Source organism: Protopterus annectens, chromosome 6.part0, assembly GCF_019279795.1.
Source record: "Protopterus annectens isolate FY-2018-M chromosome 6.part0, PAN1.0, whole genome shotgun sequence".
NCBI lineage: Eukaryota > Metazoa > Chordata > Ceratodontiformes > Protopteridae > Protopterus > Protopterus annectens.
The window spans coordinates 1,855,372,445-1,855,393,257 of record NC_056737.1 but is presented as its reverse complement, the minus strand read 5'-3'; positions in this window follow the sequence as shown (position 1 = coordinate 1,855,393,257).

Genomic DNA, 20,813 nt, shown 5'->3' with positions numbered 1-20,813 from the left:
CATACCCCTTCCTCCTATCCAACCAATCACCCACTTTAACTAATCTAACACCTGCTTCACTCCTATAGCCACTCCCATCTATCTCTTCTCCCTTACATTCACACTACTCCACCTTTCCCTCCTCACTAGCTCTTACTTTTCATTTCTAATCGCACTCCCTCTGCTTCCTCTGCTTTCACTACTTTTAGTCACTGCATTCTTGACTCATCTACCACTCTTCACTCTCCCTAGACTATATATCTATCTCTTTTCCACCTTTCTCTTCTTCTTCTCTCTAACAACCTCTTACCATTCCCCACTCTATCAATCCCCTTCACCTACTCACCCCTATACTCCTAACACTGATACTATCTCTTACCCCAATTAATCTCACCATCTCTCTTCCCTATTTCACCATCTAACATCTTCAAAGTTCCTTCTTGCTCTAACTCATCTCTCTCCTCTGGTCAGAAACCCAGATTTCCTATTACCATGAACTTACTCTCTTCTCCTCTCACTTTCTTTGACACTCTTCTTTGGATGGAGACATCCACCCGACCCAGGACCTCCCACATCTTCTTTGCACAATATCACTACTCATACCCCTCCCCCTCACTTACCCCTTCCTACCAGTAATTCCCCTTCCAAATATCTAAAAGTCTTCTCTCTAAATATTCAAAGTATTGTAAATAGAGTAACAGACCTGCACTCCTGGATATCTAACACATCTCCTCACATTCTTGCTCTATCAGAAACTTGGCTGAAACCTCACATCTTTAACACAGAAATCCTACCTCCAGGTTATAACAACTTTCGCTCAGACAGAACCAATAAATGGGGAGGAAGGGTTGATATTCTCTACTCTGAGCTACTTAACCTCTCCCCCTCTATATCCCTGCTTCCTGCTTCTCACCTGCTGAAATATTCATCGTAAATTGTCACCTCAACCCTCACAAAAAATTTACCATAGTCTCTAAATGCATTCCCCCTGGTGATAATATTCCCATCCTAGAGAACTTCATGCTGGATTACTCACCATATCCCTTATGAAACTATCATACTTGGAGACACTAATATAAACTGGACCAAACTGTCTTCCTCATCCCATACTCATAGTCTTAACCTTCATGGTTTTTCCCAACACATCTCCACCCCTACTATAATAAATAAAAACTCCTCATCCAGACCTATCCTTGACTGGATCCTTACTTCAGTTCCTCACCACTATCATAATCCTGGTATACTTCCCAACTCATTGAGTGACCACTCTCCAACCTTCATACACAGATTCAACTAACCCTCACCTATAGACCCTACTTACAGGGTATGCCGAAACCTTACCCACTTCGACCCAGACAATTTTAACTCCAAACTATCTGGCATTAATTGGCCCTTCCTCTATTGCCTCCCTCTCAATGAGGCAGTAAATTCCTTCAATAAGATTTTCCTTGACACACTTGATTCTGTTGCTCCATTCAGAAAAATCAGAATTAAATCCAATTACACCCCCTGTCTAACAAATTAAACTTGCTCAATCATGCACAAAAGAGATTCTTCCTGGGAAAGCCTGGGTTAAAAACAAGTCCCCTCTCTTACTGCAGACATACAGAGAGCTCAGAAACCTGGCTAAAAAACTTGTCAACAAAGACAAGAGAGCTTTTTTTATCTTCTAACCAAAGTAGCCCACACAAAAATCCACAAATATTCTGGACCACTATCAACAACCTACTCTAGTGAGGTAACCTCACTACTCCCAACCCCTTTCCAAACAGTGCTACTTCTGAAACTGATTCCCTCCTTAACAACTATTTCATAGAAACTATTCAAAACCTCACACTTAATACACAAAACAATACGTCTCACTCAACAACTCCACTACCCTATAACAAACGTCTCCCCAATGCTTTTTCTTTCCAACCAGTCCCAATTACTACAATTAAATCTCTCCTTAACAAACTAACTCCAAATATTTGAGCAGGAGTGAAAATGAGTGCAATTTGGTATAAAAAGAACAAACTATGCCTGCCACCCACTATTCTGAATATTGGGTTGATATGATGTTCACTGTCGATGTTACACCCCAACCCCATGTACAGAATAGAAAAAAAGGGAATTGATGGTCATGCTGAGCCTGTTGCCAACCACAGCCACTAATGTAACAAGTCTTACAGACAGGAGAAAATCTCATTAGCTTAACCAGTTTATTTACAGTGCCATAACTAAAATAAGGTTCTCTTTTCAACACATAATGAAAGCAATCACACATTTTGCTTATAATACTAATTCTCAATTTGCATCCAATTTAAAAGTCTTTGATATTCCACAGATAAATCCTTAGTATATCAAGGCTCTCCCACAAATCATTGCTCTTGTTTTTGAGAAATACATTTCTATGAGAGGCAAAGGTCTCTGCCATTTTGATGTACATACCTTGCTTTTGAACAGAACTGCAGCAAGTGATTCACATTATATTTGTCTGTTACATGTTTTCCTACTACAATTTGTTTGTGCCCTCATTTAGGTCCACACTGCACAACAGCAGTGCTGACAGCCTTGTCATCATGCTTCTCAATCTACCTATCTACCTATCTACTTACCTGTCTATCTACTGACCTACCTATCTATCTACCTACCTATGTATCTATCTATATGGAACTGTGGAATTATAACAAATGCATGTCTTATTGAGAATCGATGTATCAAACCTAAAATGCCACATCCCCACAAAATCTGAATATAACATCACAGACCCGTCAAATCCCCAAATAACAAAAAAACACACACACAACCCTGAACTTAAAAATACCCACTCTATTGAGATCTATCAACCCAAAAACAAAAGTATATGATGATGAACCTACAGTATACAAACCAAATGCAAAAGAAAAAAAACATATGTTTTCACAGGTGTGTGCCCCCTTCAACTTCCTTTTGGGGGCTTCTCCCTTACATTACTACAAATTTAAATATACCAACTCTGAGCCTGCATAACAATGAATAAAACAACAAAACCAAATCCCACTTTACTGTGATGTGCATAGCCATATAAGGACACAGAGGTGTAGCTACCTATTTTAGCACTATGTGAGTCAATCTGGTGTTCCTCCCAATTTAAACTGAATGAAGAACAAAAAAAATACTTGCAAGACACAAAAAGTTATTCTTTCCTTTCAGACTATAGCAAGCCACTTACTACACCTGTTGCAAGGATCTGCTATACTACATGCCACACACAGAGTGCTAAAGTGATTAAATTCTGATCATAAATGCAATGCCAGCATTCATTTCTGAATGCCAATAATGCAGTGAAAACTGATCAACATCTGCTGATTGTACCTCCTAACACTTTGCATCCAGAATGCCTTCTCCCATAGCCCCACCCTAGCTATACCATCACTTGGATAAATTTTGATAAAACAGTGATTCAAAGACTTGTTTAACTGACTCACTGCTTCAGCCAAACAAGCATTCAACAAAATACATAGTTTCCACACACGCACATATATATGTATACGTACAACTATTATAAGGCTCTCTGAGTGTTAGCAAATGGTTATGTTTAGTCAATTTGTATTATTATTATTATTATTATTTTATCTTTTATTTACTAGTTTCATTTCAGTGACCTTTTTAAAATTTTCTAGGCCCCAGAACTGATCTCCCATTGTGTAGTACAGTCACAGTAGAGTTATCTCACTATATGTAAACATACCTGCATATAGATATATGTATTTATAGATAGATACACACACACACACACATGCACACACACACACACACACACACACACACACACACACACACACATATATATATATATATATATATATATATATATATATATATATATATATATATATATATATATATATATATATATCTATCTATATATATATATATATATATATATATATATATATATATTTGTCTTTCGGCTTTTCCCAGTTAAGGGTCGCCACAGTGGAACTCCGGTCCGCTAATGATTGGCAGTTGATTTTTACATGCCGAGTTGCCAGCCCTGATGCACAACCTTCAATGAAGGTACGCCCATTCATGCATGTCTCTACGCAGAAGACGCTCTAGCTGAGAATCGAACCAGACAGCGTCTTACAGTGAGGCAACAAAGCTACTGCAGCACCACCACTGCAGTCTATATATATATATATATATATATATATATATATATATATATATATATACAGATGGGCAATGTACCTCAACATTTACAGTCACAGAACGACATGGAAATACTTTGCCAAAATCTTAACTGTGACCACTGCATTTTAAAAATCTGAAGAGCTTCCACTTAACTCCACTGATGAAAAATGCACTAAGTGGCCATAAGGTTATGGATGTGGACATCTAGCAGTAACCTTTTTGTATTCAGAGACAACCCTACCCAGTGCTTTTGCACCAAGAAATGCAGCACAGTGGTGGTCTGTCTCTGTCGACATGCTAGATGTCGTAGTATGGCTGCTCCTGCTAGCTTGCACTAATAAAAACGGCCAACTGCTGTGTTCATCCATCATGGTAGTGGGAAGTGCTGGGAAGTTAATGGTCAGGCAGTGTTAGGGTGTGTGTGAGTGTATGTGCGCATATGAGGAGTGCATAAGTGACTGTGTCTACCTGGAGATAGGTTAGGTGTGTGTGTGTGTGTGTGTGTGTGTGTGTGTGTGTGTGTTTGTGTGTGTGTGTGTGTGTGTGTGTGTGTGTGTGTGTGTGTGTGTGTGTGTGTGTGTGTGTGTGTGTGTGGACTGGCTGTCATCCTTCTGCACACCTAGACTAATGGGCAAAGCCTATAACAATGGGTAGGGGGGATGCTAACTACTAGGGATATAACTGCAGATGTGGGGTGTAGGAACATTGGTCACTCAGGATATGGATACAGAATTGAAGAATGGGAACACTATTCACCAGGGATATGATGGAAGATATGGGATGAGAGGGAGCACTACCCACCAGGGATTACACTGTAATCATGTGCCTTAATAATACTAACATGTAACATGGGTCAAAGGAACATCAGACACCAAGGGTACTCTATATTGTGTAATTTAAAGGCATTTAATTATAAAATAGAATAGTAGAGCACAGAACCACTAGCCACTGGAGATGACTCTTTGACTACCTGCCTTAACATATTTAGGGACTTGGAGAACACTAGTCAACAGGGATAACTTTATACTATTGTGCCTTAATGGTGATAAGACTTAACAGGATTCAGGAAACCACTAGACACTGGAGAGAGCTCTGAAGATGTGTGTGTGTGGGGGGGCACTAGAAACCATGAACAATTTAATAAAAAAACAAAGCATTGTGCAGGAAATCACTAGACACCAGGGATATTATAAGTAGCATGCCTTAAAGGCACTAAAAGGGATTCCAGTTTTGTACCCTCTCACCATCTCACCAATTATCAATGGTCATCTTCACCATTGCTAGATAACAGGAATCTAATGCAAAACACCAGAAGAATTTTAAAAAATGCAAAATGCAAAGGCTTCAAAACCTGCATCCTTGTTTCAAGACATCTCTGCATTAACCCACTGAGCTAATTATAATTGTGAAGTTAGTGAAGAAGGGAATTGTTAACATATAATGAGGATCTTGTGCATTATTCAATGCCTGCAACAGTTTGTGGCTTACAAGGGAGAAGGTTAGAGAACATTAGGCATACCTCTCAATCTTAGTGCAAGAAATCAGGACAAAGCCAAGATTAAAGGTGGGACAAAATCAGGAAAGGAATAAACTTAAACAGTCAGTAGTATAACAGCTGTTGTACTACAACAGATTTACTGAAGGATGAGAAGTGTGAAAATGTAATGTCTGGTTTTAATGACTGACTTTAATCATCTGTAATGTATGAGGGCAGGAAAAAGGAGGCATCGAAGATGTCCTCACAACACAGTGCTAGATATGATGTTCAAGAACACTGTGAATGTGTTTGAATGTACTAATTGTATATGGAAAAGTGAGATGACAGTGCCTGTGCTAACATGATGCAGCTGCCACCGTTGTTAACTGCCACAAGAAAATACTGATCTGCACTCATAGTAGTTAACAGCAATTCAGAGACATGTTAATTAGCTGATAATGAGGTCTTTCCTTATTGTGACTAATGTGTCTCAAAACCAGAACATACCACATTGCAGAAACAAAGACTTTTTACCTCAGCTCTTACCTTGTGCAGCTGGGATTCTTTCAGATTCTCCAAGAAAATTTCTGTCATTTTTATTGTTTTATTAACTTTTTCCTTTTTGTTAACTCAAAACTGCTGTGACTTATACTGCCATGAAAACTATTACAACAAAGGGGACTATACAGAACAGGCAACTAATCACATTGTTTCAAATCATTAAGCATTACAGCAGCTGTAACTTAATGCTAATGCTTTTACAACCTGCTAAACATTCCTCCAAAACATTAGACATTAGAATGTTGTTGTTGTGTCTTTCGGCTTTTCCCGGTTAGGGGTCGCCACAGCAGAACTCCGGTCCGCTAATGATTGGTAGTTGATTTTTATGTGGTGAGTTACCAGCCCTGACGCCCAGCCTTCAACGAAGGTACGCTCATTCACGCATGTCTCCATGCAGAAGACGCTTTAGCTGAGAATCGAACCGGACAGTGTCTTACTGTGAGGTGACAATGCTACCGCAGCACCACTACCGCGAATACCAGTTATATATATTAGGGGTGGGTCCAAAGCTGGAGGAGCAAGAGCCTCTGTGGCAATTAAAGCTTAATGCATGCTCATTTCCAGTATTAAATGACTATTGTTCCTTAAAATGTATTCTAAAGTTAAAATCATTCTAAGGTAACACTTTCTTGCCTTTACGAGATAATATTATTACACCTTATATATATAATGCATTCTTTATAATCTTATACATAGCACCATCAAGTAACAATACAAGTTGACAGATTAGCATATATAGAAACTTTAAATGTGTTTTTAAAATATGTTAATCTACTTATCTAGTAAAAAAAGGGGAGGGTTTTGTGATGTCATCAATTAATGTGTATTGAAACATTTGTTTGGAAGATTTTTAATTGTCTAATGAAGTTTATTTATCCTATGTGAACGAAAGTGCTCACAATTAAAAGTTTTTATTATAAAAGATTTTACTGGACTTATTGATTTGGATTTGCAAGTTCAGCCAACCCTCCTGACGTGGCTCTGTGGTAGAATACCAGTTATAACTTTAGCAGCATACCAAATTAAAGCAACATGCAACTAAACACTGCACATGGAAGCAACGTCAGCTAAGACATATACACTGCAGTAAAATCTGAGCAAATATTTTTTACTTATGACTGTTCCACCCAACACCAATATACAGTAACACAAAATTATACTACAACATTCTCAGCTGAAACCATTATCTTTCCAGCTTAGTCCATTTTATCGGTTTATTTTAAGCAATAAAACAATAGCAGAATGTTTCTCTCTTTATATCTGATATATATGTATATATATATATATATATATATATATATATATATATATATATATAAATGTAAAATCTTCCATCCTTATGATTTACTACCCTATATTATCCACCCATCCCAAAGTTTACAATATTATTATTATTTTATATAATTTCACACTTTCTACTTAGTGCTAGCTGATTTAGTCCCAAAAAGAATCCACTGAGTCTCTTCAATTTACCTGCTTACACTAGTAACATACCTCGAGGCCTAACTGGTCACATGAGGTTTTATTATTTTTCTACTCCAGCTGCTGGTGAAGCAAGAACTGCTTACTTTACCAGATTCATATGGGAAGAGGTCAGGACAATTTGTCCTGCTTAAATGTCCCTCAGAATCAAACCTTCCTACCTGTTCTTAAACGCCCTCCTCCAGGATTTCACAAACAAGAGTATTTCATCTGCCTTTCTCCTGTAGTCTTACCTATCTGCCCATTATTTAACATGAGATGGGATTAACAGGACAACTCTTCCTGTTTCCAAGCAAGTTTTTCAAAGACCATAACAATGTCCTTTTTTTGGCCTAACATGAGTAATAATGTAACAATTACTAGTGCCGTGTTTACTTCCTCTGTTCTTCAATCAACATACAATCTTAGTTTGCAAGCAGGAAAGAAAGTTCCATAAAGTGGACTGGAGTTCAGCAGTTCAGTCAGAGATAAGCCAAATATTTTTTTTTTTTTTTAATGTAGGTGAAGATCCCTAATTTCCCCTTTAATGGCATAGGTGTCAATCTCTGCTTTCTCTGTTCCTCAAATTCCCAGTGCAAAATCAAAATAGGATATCAGTTTAAAAACAGAAAAAAAAAACTAAATCAATAGAGCAGACCTTAGCTGGACTTGCCTGGGGTTTTAGTGTGTGGGGGTGGATCCCTGCTGTAATTTCCATGCTGTATGAATATTTATTACATGCAGATGCTATTCATGATCTGCTCTGGCTCACTGTTCCAGTACCTCTACCCATTATAATAAATGTCAACGACATGCATGTGTGTGACCGCTGTCAGCTGGATACAGTTTGTGCTGCATAGTTTTGTAATAAGCACTGCAGTGTTTCTAATGAGCAAAAGCCTGTGTAGTATCAGCCTCTATCATCCAGTCATTTTTAAATGTTACAGATATTACAGTGGCATCAATGAATGTGAATCCCTTGTTATGCTATTCACTGATTCAAAGGTTGATACAAATAAATTGAGCCATGAATGGCTCAACTCTCTGTGAAGGCATGAATATGATGTACTTGTAATAAGTATAGCTGTGGATGCCAGTGTCAAAGTCCTTCTGCTTCACTTGGCTGAAGGCAGAGTTCATGAAATGCATGATAATTTTGTTGTTGGTTCTCATAAGTATGCAGATATTAAAGCTAACTGCTTATTTTGAACCCAAAAGGACACTCATTTTGTGATTTCTACTTTCAAAAGAGCTACGAAAATACCATCTGAACCTATGCATGCTACACAAATCTCAAAATGCTGACATTTAGTTGAATTTCAAGATGTTGATGAAGAAATGTTATAATATATGACAAATTTGTATTTTAAATTGTTTGTGACATGGGGTATACAGAAAAAAATGAGTTTTCCTTGTGAAATATGTTGGACTATTGATTAATCCTTTGACAAGTCAACTGTATATGGCTGGCATGGAACAAACTGACTACTAATACAATCAACAACATACAAAGATAACTGAGAACGTATACAGCTTGATGCAGGTCTAAGCCCTTTGTCAACCCACTCACTTCGGTGCAGGTATCCCCTAAAAGCTCAACATGCCAATTCTTTGGTAGATCATTCACATATTAGTAAACACTGACAGCTACATACAAACCAAGCAAGCTTAATTATTTTGTGAAATGGTGTTATCACATGTCAGAGAGTGCAACACTCAAGTGGTACAGCAAATCACTCTCCTGTCATGTCAGCACTGGCATCATGCCTTGGAATTCATTACATTTTCATGTTGTCCCTACTGCTACAAATATTGATGTAGACTCATGTCAAGCAGTGACTGCTATGACTTTCATCTGCAAAGCTGTGGACACTTTGAAAAACAGGCAATGAAATTATAAGTCATTAATGAAATATTTATTTTAGGTATACCTTTCAATTTTATTATATGTTATTGCCCTCATAATGTGCCAATGTACATTATTATATTTATATATGATTGTGTATAAATTTGCAAACTTGTATTGTTATAGGATTTATTTACTTAATCTTTGATGTATGCATGCACAGAGTGTATCCTTATATATATATATATATATATATATATATATATATATATATATATATATATATATATATATATATATATATATATATATATATATCTTGACCATCATTCCTTATTGCATTATATTATCTTTATTTACTGACCCCATCCAACCTCCGTAAGACTTGCCCAATAGCTCTTGTACCTGCTTCCAGTCAGGCCATTTGTTCTGCTAGGGGCAGTGCAGTAGGCAGGTATTACATGTTAGATGGGAGCCCTACAACCTATTTGTTTCTGTCAAAGAAACCTAATCAGCCCATTCACTCCCCCTCCCCCTTCATGAGAGATGAGTGGTAGGAAGCAGCCTCAAGTCCCAAAGAGCTGTCTAACCATCCCTCCTACCACAAGTGGTTACTGACTCATAATTGCTGCCTAAATAAGAAAAGAAGGAGGAGGAGACATGCATGCTTCCATACATACTTCCCTGGCTCTACATCTCATGGTGCTACACTGAGAGTAAGCCAAGCCAGGCACTATATGTGGGTGATATACCCAGCCATTTCACCCTATAAGTGTCTCCAATGTCCTGGGCCAAGAAGCCTCTCCCCCATGATGAGTGAGCTAGCATCAGCCACTCAAGCTAAACTTGCCCCACCCAGCAATTCAGATTCCCATGATGGTAATTGAACATGGGTCATATGAGCTGCAGTGTGAGAATCATCTCTCTGTACCACAGGGCCAGCACTCATACTATGTCAACATTTTGTATTATATTATGTTTTTTGGAGGAGAAAGGCTTAATAGGTTCATAGTATAATTAAATCACATTAAATTATCTTTATTACTGATACTTCTTAAACTAGACATCTTTACTGAGAGGGTAGTTTGTTGTATGTATTTGAAACAGAAATAAAGTCCTTCACATTTCAGATTTCTTTTTGTGTTAATCACCACATATAATGGTCTCTATTAAAACATATCAGACTCTTTTAACAGATTTTTGTGCTGCACTCCGATTGCTCAGTAAATGAGTAAATGAACCACTGCACACTGTTTGCAACATAAAATATTTGCTTACAGTTTACTGCTGTTTTTATATTTATGCAACCTGTTTCCTTGCATTGTTCCTGTCAGTACAGAACAGTCCCTGTCACTTGTCATGGCACTAATGGTCTAGGGTGCTCACTTTTAAGATATAGCAAAGCAGCACAGTGGGACTTAATGAATTTATTTACATGCTGTCTGACTTGTCTAATTGTTTGGTACAGCACTACCTAATCTTCAAAATGGCATTGAGAAACAGAATGAATATAAGGTCTGCCTGCACATTTTTCATATGTCACCCACTAGATAGCCATGTGGAAAAGTCCTACTCCATTTATGTTAAAAGGTCAAGGAGCAACTTGCAACACCAAAATGGTCTGAAATTATTAGAGGAGTAACAGACCCTGCACTGAGGAGGTCATCCTTCATCAAAATGTCCAGTTCTGATCACAATTTGTATCAATATGCACAATGTAGACTTGGCTATTCAGAAAGAAAAATGTGTCATCTCCCCTCCACAGAAGATATCCTTACCAGTCTAAGTGGTACCAAGACATACTCAAATTGGGATCTAAGAATTTCAGGATACCACCAACTGAAATTGCACCCTGTCAATTGCTATATCACAAGTTCCAGCATGCATCTCACTCTCAGATGTAATAGGTGACTGGGGCAGGTATTCATAGCCATTTGTACAAATTTGCTAGGTGTTTCTCTGATGTTTTCAAATGAATATAGCAAAGGTGCGATTCATAGAGGTCATTTACAGTAATGTGAAAGGTCTTAGGTGTAATGAGATGCAAGTGAGGAATTTTGTAAAGCATGCATGCTAATGGAGTATTCTTGCAGTTCATAGTTGAATATCCATGTGGTATGAACATACATAATTCAGTGCTGTGCTTTGCCTTTCATAACTGAGTGTGCAATCCACAATCATGCTCCCAGCCACCCCTTCAGTAGTTTTTAAAGTATGCACAAGCACTACAATAAAACACTTCCCCACTAATTCTTTCAACAATATGTCCAAGTATGCACAAGCATCAACATGAAAACAGTCCCCAATGATCCCTTCAGCAGTATGTCCAAGTATGCCTAAGCATCAAAGTGAAACACTTCTCCCACTTATCCCTTCAGCAATATGTCCAAGTATGCTCAAGCATAGAAGTGAAACATTTCCACCACAGATCAGCAATATGCCCAAGTATGCACAAGCACCAAAACAAAAAAAGTTTCCTCCACTGGTCTCTTCAGCAATCTGTCCAAATATGCTCAAGCATCAATGTGAAACACTTCCCTACCAATCTCTTCTACAGTATGTCCAAGTATGCACAACCATCAAAGTGAAACTTTTCCTCTGAGCCCTTCAGTGGGATGTTCAAATATACAAAAGCACCAAAATGAAACAGTTCCACCACCGATCCCTTCAGCAGTATGTCCAGGTATGCAGAAGCAGGTCCTTGACATCAAAATGAAACATTTCCCCAACAGTGCCTTCAGGAGACTGCCTATGTATGCACAAGCACATCCCTGACATCAAAATGAAACATTTCCATAGTAGTCTGCCCATGTATGCAGAAACATGTCCCACACATCAGAATGAAACCTTTTCCCTTTCTCTCACATTTCTGTATTATTCTGTACAATTGTTGCATAATGGCAAAAATACAGAGCCATTTACACATTTGGTGTGCAAATTAATTAATTTTAGATTCATCTCTATGAGTTCCACTGATACACAAATGTGTAACGCCCCTTATCTGTGCATCAGCTGCTTGCCAATGGTGTATGCCTTAAGCATATTTCATGTTTGTGATAGGGAGGCGTGTTGATAAAAAGATGTCTCTATCTATGTATTCATCCTGCAAGTCCAAGGTTTGCATATCCACATAGTGCTGCTCTTCGCTGATCACCACTACAAAAATGAAAAGCCCTGAACAATGAATACTGGTCTGAGTTTTGGAACCTTGTCCACTGCTGAATTCTTTTAGAATGTTTCTCAGCACAGCAATGTTGCTACATCAGCTTCTTGACAAAATCAGAAGTAACACAAGGAGAGCTGCAAGTTGTTTCAAAGCCCTAGTGACTCAGGACTTGCTTTGACAAAGCAGAAGTGTGAGTTTAAAATAGGTGCTTGGAATTTTTATGTTTTAATTTAATTCCTTGGTGCTGGTATGTCATTTTTATGCAGAGAAAGTTACTGCAGTGTGCCAAACAGAAAATATTTGTCAGCCCTGCAAAACTGGCAAGCCTGTTGTATGTTTCATTCCAGTTTTTGCCATGATTGTTGCTCATCTGTATCAGATAACAAAGAAAAAAATCCAAATAGCACTGGAGTCCAGTGCTAGAACATGCATTTCAACAACACAGTAATCAACTCACTGACATGCCACCGAGGCTTGCTTTGATTGTCACAGGCTGACAAAACTAATTGCTGATGCAGTCCACTGTGACTGGGTGCTGTCATGTTACTATAATATGACTCCAAATTGTAAGGTGTTACCTGTGCTAGCTGCTCACTGGTAATCAAATGGCACTATTCAGAAACTGAAAAAGAAGCTTTAGCAATACTCTGGGAATATGAGCATGTTGACTTGCCTTTTTATGGATGCCAGCTCACACAGGTTTTTGTTTTAATATGGAAAAATCCTGCATCAAGACCCCTAGTAAGAAATGAATGGTGCATCCTCTATTTGCAGGCATGCAGAGTTTAAGTCCAGCATCAAGTGAGATCTAACAACACTGCTGTCTATATATCTAGGCATCGGTTATGTCTCAACTCAAGCCATACCTCTGAACAATATCTAGCTGCATAAGCATATATCAGTTTTGTAAATAAAACATCTAACCACAAAACATTGACTATTTAAGACTTTAGGTTAGTAGCTTTATAAGACTCCCTTCTGGAGAGTCAGTGTCCACTGTTTTGCAGTGTTCCATTGCAGCCTTTAAACCCACAGAGAACATACCTCTCAACCTCTTAGCAAGAAATCCATGCAAAACCATAAATAACAGGGGGACAAAGGCCACAAAATAGGGACACTTTTTAAATACTGCTCTTACAAACTTAGAAAGTTGTTAGAATAACAGGTTTTGTAGTAGTGTGAATTTTCAGATGGGTATGAGATCTGAAACTCAAATATCTAGCATTATTTTCTGAATTTAATCCTCAACAATTTTCCAGCAATTAGCCAGAAAAACACAATTTTATGAGAAGCAGACCAAAAGTATGATGCAAAAATCTGGACATTTGAGAGGTGTGACAGAGAATGACTTAACAGCATTAAAACCTTACCTGCATTTCAGACACAAACTGTCAGTGAAGCCTGACAAAAAGCTGGTACTCAAAGCTTCTGTCTTTGTTACACTGATCTGTATGTAGCCTGCTTTTCTATAGCTAGCTCATGAGAGATGTCTAGAAACTGTTCAGGCTAAGCCACTGCTCAGAGACAAATAATAGTTTATAGGCATTGTTGACCAAGTGGAGACATTAGTTTAGGGCTGTGTACCCTGTCATAGTATGTTGAAGTCTCATTGTACAGTGCCATATAGATGTCTTCTTGGCCTGAAGAATACTGGCCTACAGTTTCAGCAGATTTCTACTGCCCCCTATCTTTGAGGAACTATTTAGTGGTGTTGGTTAATGTCTACAGCAGCACACATTCTTTTGTAAAGACCATACACTTTACACTCACCGACTGATCATTCCAGTCATGGAAATGATCTTTCCAACCTTTGAAATACCATTTGTCCTAAACTTAACAATCAACTACTGTTTAACAGTGTTCTGTTTCAGGCATGTAGACATTCTCCTGACAATACTATTTAGATTGCTTCAATGTACAGTCATTTTAAGACATCTTAACTTAATGCTGTCTTGCATACTTATAGTGATATCCCACAGGGTACAACTTCCCAACAACCAAATCACTACTGCAGCTGTTCCTTGGCAGTCAGATTTTTTTTTTGGGGGGGGGGCATACTTTGCCAGCATGACCACTGGCTAGTGCCAGGCTATGGTAATGATATGGTTGTTACAGTCTTCGATTATTAAAGGGGAAGCTTCCGCTCATGCTTCTGCCCATTTTCAGTGGTGGACATGTGGTTTCAATTAACACCAGCTCTATTTATGTTGTAAATGTTGGGTACAGTCAAGTGATTAGCATTACTCCTTTCCTTGATTCATCTGAAATTAAATTAATTAATACAAATGGGGTTAAAGCTATTAGTGATTATTGGTATTAGCAGATGACGCAACATTAATATGTGTGGCCTCAAGAATAAATAAGTTCCAAGACATTACCCAAATATCTTTCTCTTCTGTAGAAACCTGGCTCAAAGAATCAAACCTCCTACTCAATCCCAAGAAAACAAAGTTAATCCTTTTTACCTCAAGAAGTTGCCAAAATCAAAAGCAATCTTTTACTACTGAGTCAGCCAATAATACTGTCATTGAAACTGTAACTCACAGTAAACTTCTAGGCATTATAATAGAAGACAATCTCAAATATGACTTGCATATATTGTACACAAATGGATTTCTTACAGATACTGCAAGAAAAACTCTAGCCACCACTTTCTTATTGACAATTCTCTTATATGCTGCTCCTATCCTAATAAACTTAAACAATACTCAAAGAAAGAAACTTGTCTCCTGCTACAATAAAATAGTTAAATTTACCATCAGTCTCCCTCATAGGACCTATCACTGTCATAGGCCAAAGCAATTAAAGTGGCTTGAACTGCACAACTACCTAACATTTTCACAACTGACCACAGCACACAAACACAGTCATCACCCAGAAAAATGCCCTGCACTACAACATTTATTACTGCCCTACTATCCAGCAAGGGGCTTCCATTCCAGTAACAAATTATTACTACTCACAAATAAGGCAAATAATATTGCAGGAGATTTGCTCTACTCCCAATATGTAGCTAAACTCTGGAATAGTATCACAACACAAATCATACTCTTCAACAAACGTAATAGCTTTAAATCACTGCTTAAACAGCATCTTAATTAATTTTACTCGACTACGTCTTTTATTGATTTATTTGTTAATTTATGGTGTTCTGAAGCTTTTTATGCAATACTATTATAACACTAATGGAAGAATGCAAATTCCTAGGCTGTTTACTTGTTTCCGCTATGATATAAAATGTAAATAGCACCAAGGCCTAAAGAAGTTCTACGACAGTTAAACAGTCAATAAATTTGTTTAATTTCAACTAAATCATGATATTTGACTAAGGGAAGATTCCTGTTGACATATTCTATTAATGACTGATTGAAAACTCAATAGTAAATTAGTAAATGGATTGATACATACCTGTAGCTAAAAGATTAATTATTGAGTAAAAGCATAAATGTAATAGTGAATATAAGCATTTATAACTGATGGAGGATACTGCCAGTGTCTGTACTAATACAGTTAGTAGTTAATAAATTATTTTTGTCAGATATACAGTCTTCAGCTGCTTTTTGAGTTTTTCCACAGTGAAAATTAAACTAATACATTAATTATTTTACAAAAGTTCTGAAACCTATGTGTCATTATGGGGGGGGGGTTGTTAGTATTTTTTAAAATAACTTGAATTAAATAAACTTAACTAAAAGTAAAATAATGATTACTCTGCAATACAATACATGGTTACACAGAGGTAAAGAGAGAATGAGACTGTTGGTATTTAATGTTCATATTTTCTGTGCTTACTAAGTATTTAATTTTAAATGTGAAGTTCCAGACCTGCAGATTCTCTTGTGGAATAACATACCAGAATAACTCATATACTATTGATTTGATTGTTGTTGGATGAGTATTATTTGTCAAAGTGGGCTTGAATAGTGACAGCATTTAAACTGGACTCCCCATTCAGTATCATATATATATATATATATATATATATATATATATATATATATATATATATATATATATATATTTTTCTGTACAGGCAAGTTATGTGTATCTAAAGCAAATATTCTTAGAGGGTTAGATGAGTTTGTGATACTAGTGGAAGTAATAGTGTTAAATGTATGGTCACATATGAGAAGTAACTGATAGAACACATGAGCATACAATGCTTTCTTCTACTGTCCTATACTTGTTTTGTGTCTTGCTGAGACATTTATTTATTACATGCTGCAGCATTCATTGTTTTAAGTTAATAATATGTACAAATAATTTTCAGCTACTTTTATATTTGTATTATTAATTTATGTATATTAATAGATGAATATATAAGAAGAATATCTAAGAAGAAATGTAAATATTAGAACTAAAGTTAACCACACATATACCACTCCTGTCATCTATAATTTTGACTAAAATAATTAAATAAGAAGTAATACTACGTAATAGTAGATATCTTAAGTGGTATTACTAAGTGTTGGAATGTGAATTAATCAAATTGTTGAAATATGTCACTTGTCAGCACTTGAAAGTGTAGATATTACATATTTGACATAATATGATGATTTTACAACAATGCTGTTAAGTCAGGTTTATTGATGCAAAGAGAACTATCAAAAAAGTCATACGATTATAACGTCATTCTTTTTTGTAGAAATATATATGTTATGTCTTAAATTTGATAATATTAAACACCATATTGTGATTATTATTTAAATTTTATATGATTTAGAATTGGGTTATAACAAAGATAATAATAAAGGGGGATATAAGTATCTGATTAGTTGTTTAATTTTTGGAAGTAATAATTGACTGTTTTATATTAGTTTGACAAGGATGCTGATACTTCAGTTTTTATATCTTTCAACTGATATACAAGGGGGTCATGCAATAGAATATAAATAGAACAAGTTGGTTATTTCAAACAAACCTTTTCCAGTATATGTTTATATTTTCACATACACGTATAAAACAATGCTTAGTATTTAAATTCATTAGCTAAAGTACTTTAGTGAATTACCATTTATGTCAGTTTAATAGTCAAATATTTGCAGAGGATTTGCTTTTTATAAGGAAGTTAGAAGGCATGTTTGAATAGTGATGTATTCAAGCAAGGGGGGATAAGCTCAAGAACTGGATGAGTTATAATTTATTTCAATGTTTAGTATCTTGTTTTATAAGCATGCGAATTTTGGTGTCTATCATTATCAAAAGTATAAGTACAATTAATAACTTTTTAAGTTCATACTAAGTCATATTGTATGCTTTTTACTAAAACTTGTTCATTGGTTTTACTGTTTGATTGCAATGGGCACTTTAAGAACTTGGATAGAGTAATTAAATTGAAATATTTATTGGGTTTTTTTTAACATATTAAGAAATTTCAGAGTTCAATCTACTGTTGGTGTTTGGTGTTTTTTGTGTTTCTGATTTCCTTCCAGTTTTGGTTGCCGCCTCGGGTCCATTCCAGTTTTCTTCCATATTCATGAGTAACTTAAACAAAGAGATATGTTTCATTTTCCCTCTGTTTTTTTTTTTTTACTTAATTTTCTATTGAAACTACATGACTAGCTATATGTCCATAAATTCATCATTCATGAAGTGTACTTCTATCAATGTAAATGGCTTGAATAATAGCTGTAAGAGAGCTAGCTTATATAAATACCCAAATGTGTTGAATACTCACTTTTATTCGTACAAGAGACACATCTATTGTAAGAGGACATTGATAGACTTAATACAAAATTATTATACAGTAGTTGTAAAGAAAAAAGAAAAGAGGTGTAACAATTTTATGGAAAAATACAGTTCTAATGCTCAAAATACTAAATACTTATAATGATAATACAGGGATGATTTGTTTAGTAACTTTGGAAATAAAAGGGAAACTATGCATTTTAATTAATGTTTATTGGATTCCTGGGTTAGGTGTTAAAGCAGTTAAGCAACAATCTGAAGAGATTTTACACTATTCTAAGGGAAGTATTATTTTAGCTGGCGAGAATTTAATTGCATTTTAGAAGATAGTGATACTAATACAGCAAATAAATGCAGGAAAACAGCATCATGCAAAGCATTAATTGACTTTATAGATATGTTTAATGTTAAAGATATTGACAGATTTTCAGAAGTTAATTCACTATTTTTCATGCATTTTTCACATAGACACAGTACTCAATTTAGGATTGATAGAATATGTATTTCAAGTGATTTAGTAACAAAACTTGATAAAGTAAAAGTTATTACATGTCCACTATCAGATCATAATGCAATCATTTTTTAAGTAATGACAAATACTAAAAACAACATTTACATCACTAGAATCCCATCATATATAACTAACTTGGTAGAATTTAAGAAATTTTTAAATAAAGAAATTCAGTCCTTTATAAGCATAAATTTAATTGATGATACTGCTGAGATTTTTGTTTGAGACTCTCTAAAATCATATTTATATGATAAAAATTCATTTAGTCTAGAGAGGTATGTCTCAGGTCATTTACATCCATATGGACTATGACTGAGTCATACTGGTACTTGTGGTTCAATGACCTGAGTGTGTGCTAAATGTGGTGGATCCTAGCCACTGATAAGCAACTGAGTGTGACTTTCTCCTTACACAGCCTGGTGATAGGGACATCAGTGTATCTCACAATGGAGTCACCCAATGACCATAATGTTGGATTGTGTGGCAGCTTGCTTTATGGGCTTAGAAGCAGTATCTTGGGTGCATGTGTTCTAGATGGTGTTTGTAGTTTTGGCCGGTCTTTTTTCTGTTTCTGAGGGTATTTAAGGTGTGTAATCATCTAGGGTTTATGTTGTTGAAGGTTTACATGTGATTGCCTCAGGGTAGCATGGGTTTATCTTATTGACATTAGGAGTGATACATGTAGCATACTTTATACTTTGACAGCTTGCTTTCCCACATCTCCTATTTATACATTTCACTTGTTTGACCATTTTGTTTAGTTGTTCTCAAACATTTTGCAATTTCTACATTGTTCATATCAGATTTGTATCCCCACCAATAGGATAACGAAGATAATGGATAGTTGGATCCAGAAAGCTGGATACCGACATTGATTAGACAGTTTTATGACATTGACAACAGATGTGTTTTATATCCCATTTGCAACTCTTGGGTGCATGTTTGTCACTGCAAACTATCCTGTTTTGTCCAACTAGGAAAATTGAATCAAATGCAATGATTTTTTGGTAAAAGCTGTCAATCAGATGGTGCCTGTCTCTTTAAATCAAAACTGAAAAACCGAGGAAGGAGAATGGGTGTGTTTTACCAGAGCAGAAATAGAAACTTGACTGCAGACAGAAAGTTAAGAATAGAAACAAATCAAATGTATTTAGAAACAAAACAAAGACTTAGCTTGTGAACAATGAAAAAACTGGGGTTGCATGAATGGCTACTCCTCTGGATGAAAATGAATTCTCTCTCCACAGCTTCCTCCTACTATATTCACATCGCTTTCACTCTTTCTTCTCTCACTCTGTATTAATTTCTTCTCTCAATCTCTCTCAACAGAAGCACCATTAATCAAAATCTGATCCTGCCTTGTCCCAAATTGCCTGTTGGTAGATAGGCTTGTTATAGCCTATTCCAAATAGATGTGTTATAGCTTATAGCCAGGACATGGTCTATGTCAACAATAGACCACACTCAATGCCTAACTAGAAACAGTCTGCCCAAGAATCAATTGCAAACTTCTCTCACCAGGAGCAGAATATCAGGCTCACTATCTGCTGTCACCTACAAATAAATCCAAGTTAACACCTTGAAAACAGCAGTCTCAGAAACTAGGATTCACAGTCTCCTTCTCTTTCAGTCTCTAGGCCCTTCATTCTCAGATAATCCAAGATGACTACTAGGAGGCGGCAATATATACTGCAATAATTGATGTTCTTGCAAGACAATTTAGATTTTAAACATAACATGTGAAAATTGGTTATACATCACAAAAAAAAGTGTATATCTGGCACTGCAGTGTGCAAAGTAATTAAAACTTAAACTTTGCTGTCTAAGTTAATAGCCAAATTTTTTAAAACACAAATTAAGATTGAAAGGGGGTGGACGAAGCAAGTTCACTGTCTGGATGGTCAATGGAATAAAAAAGGGTAAACAAAAATTATAGTTGATTTCAGGATTTTACAATACTGTAATT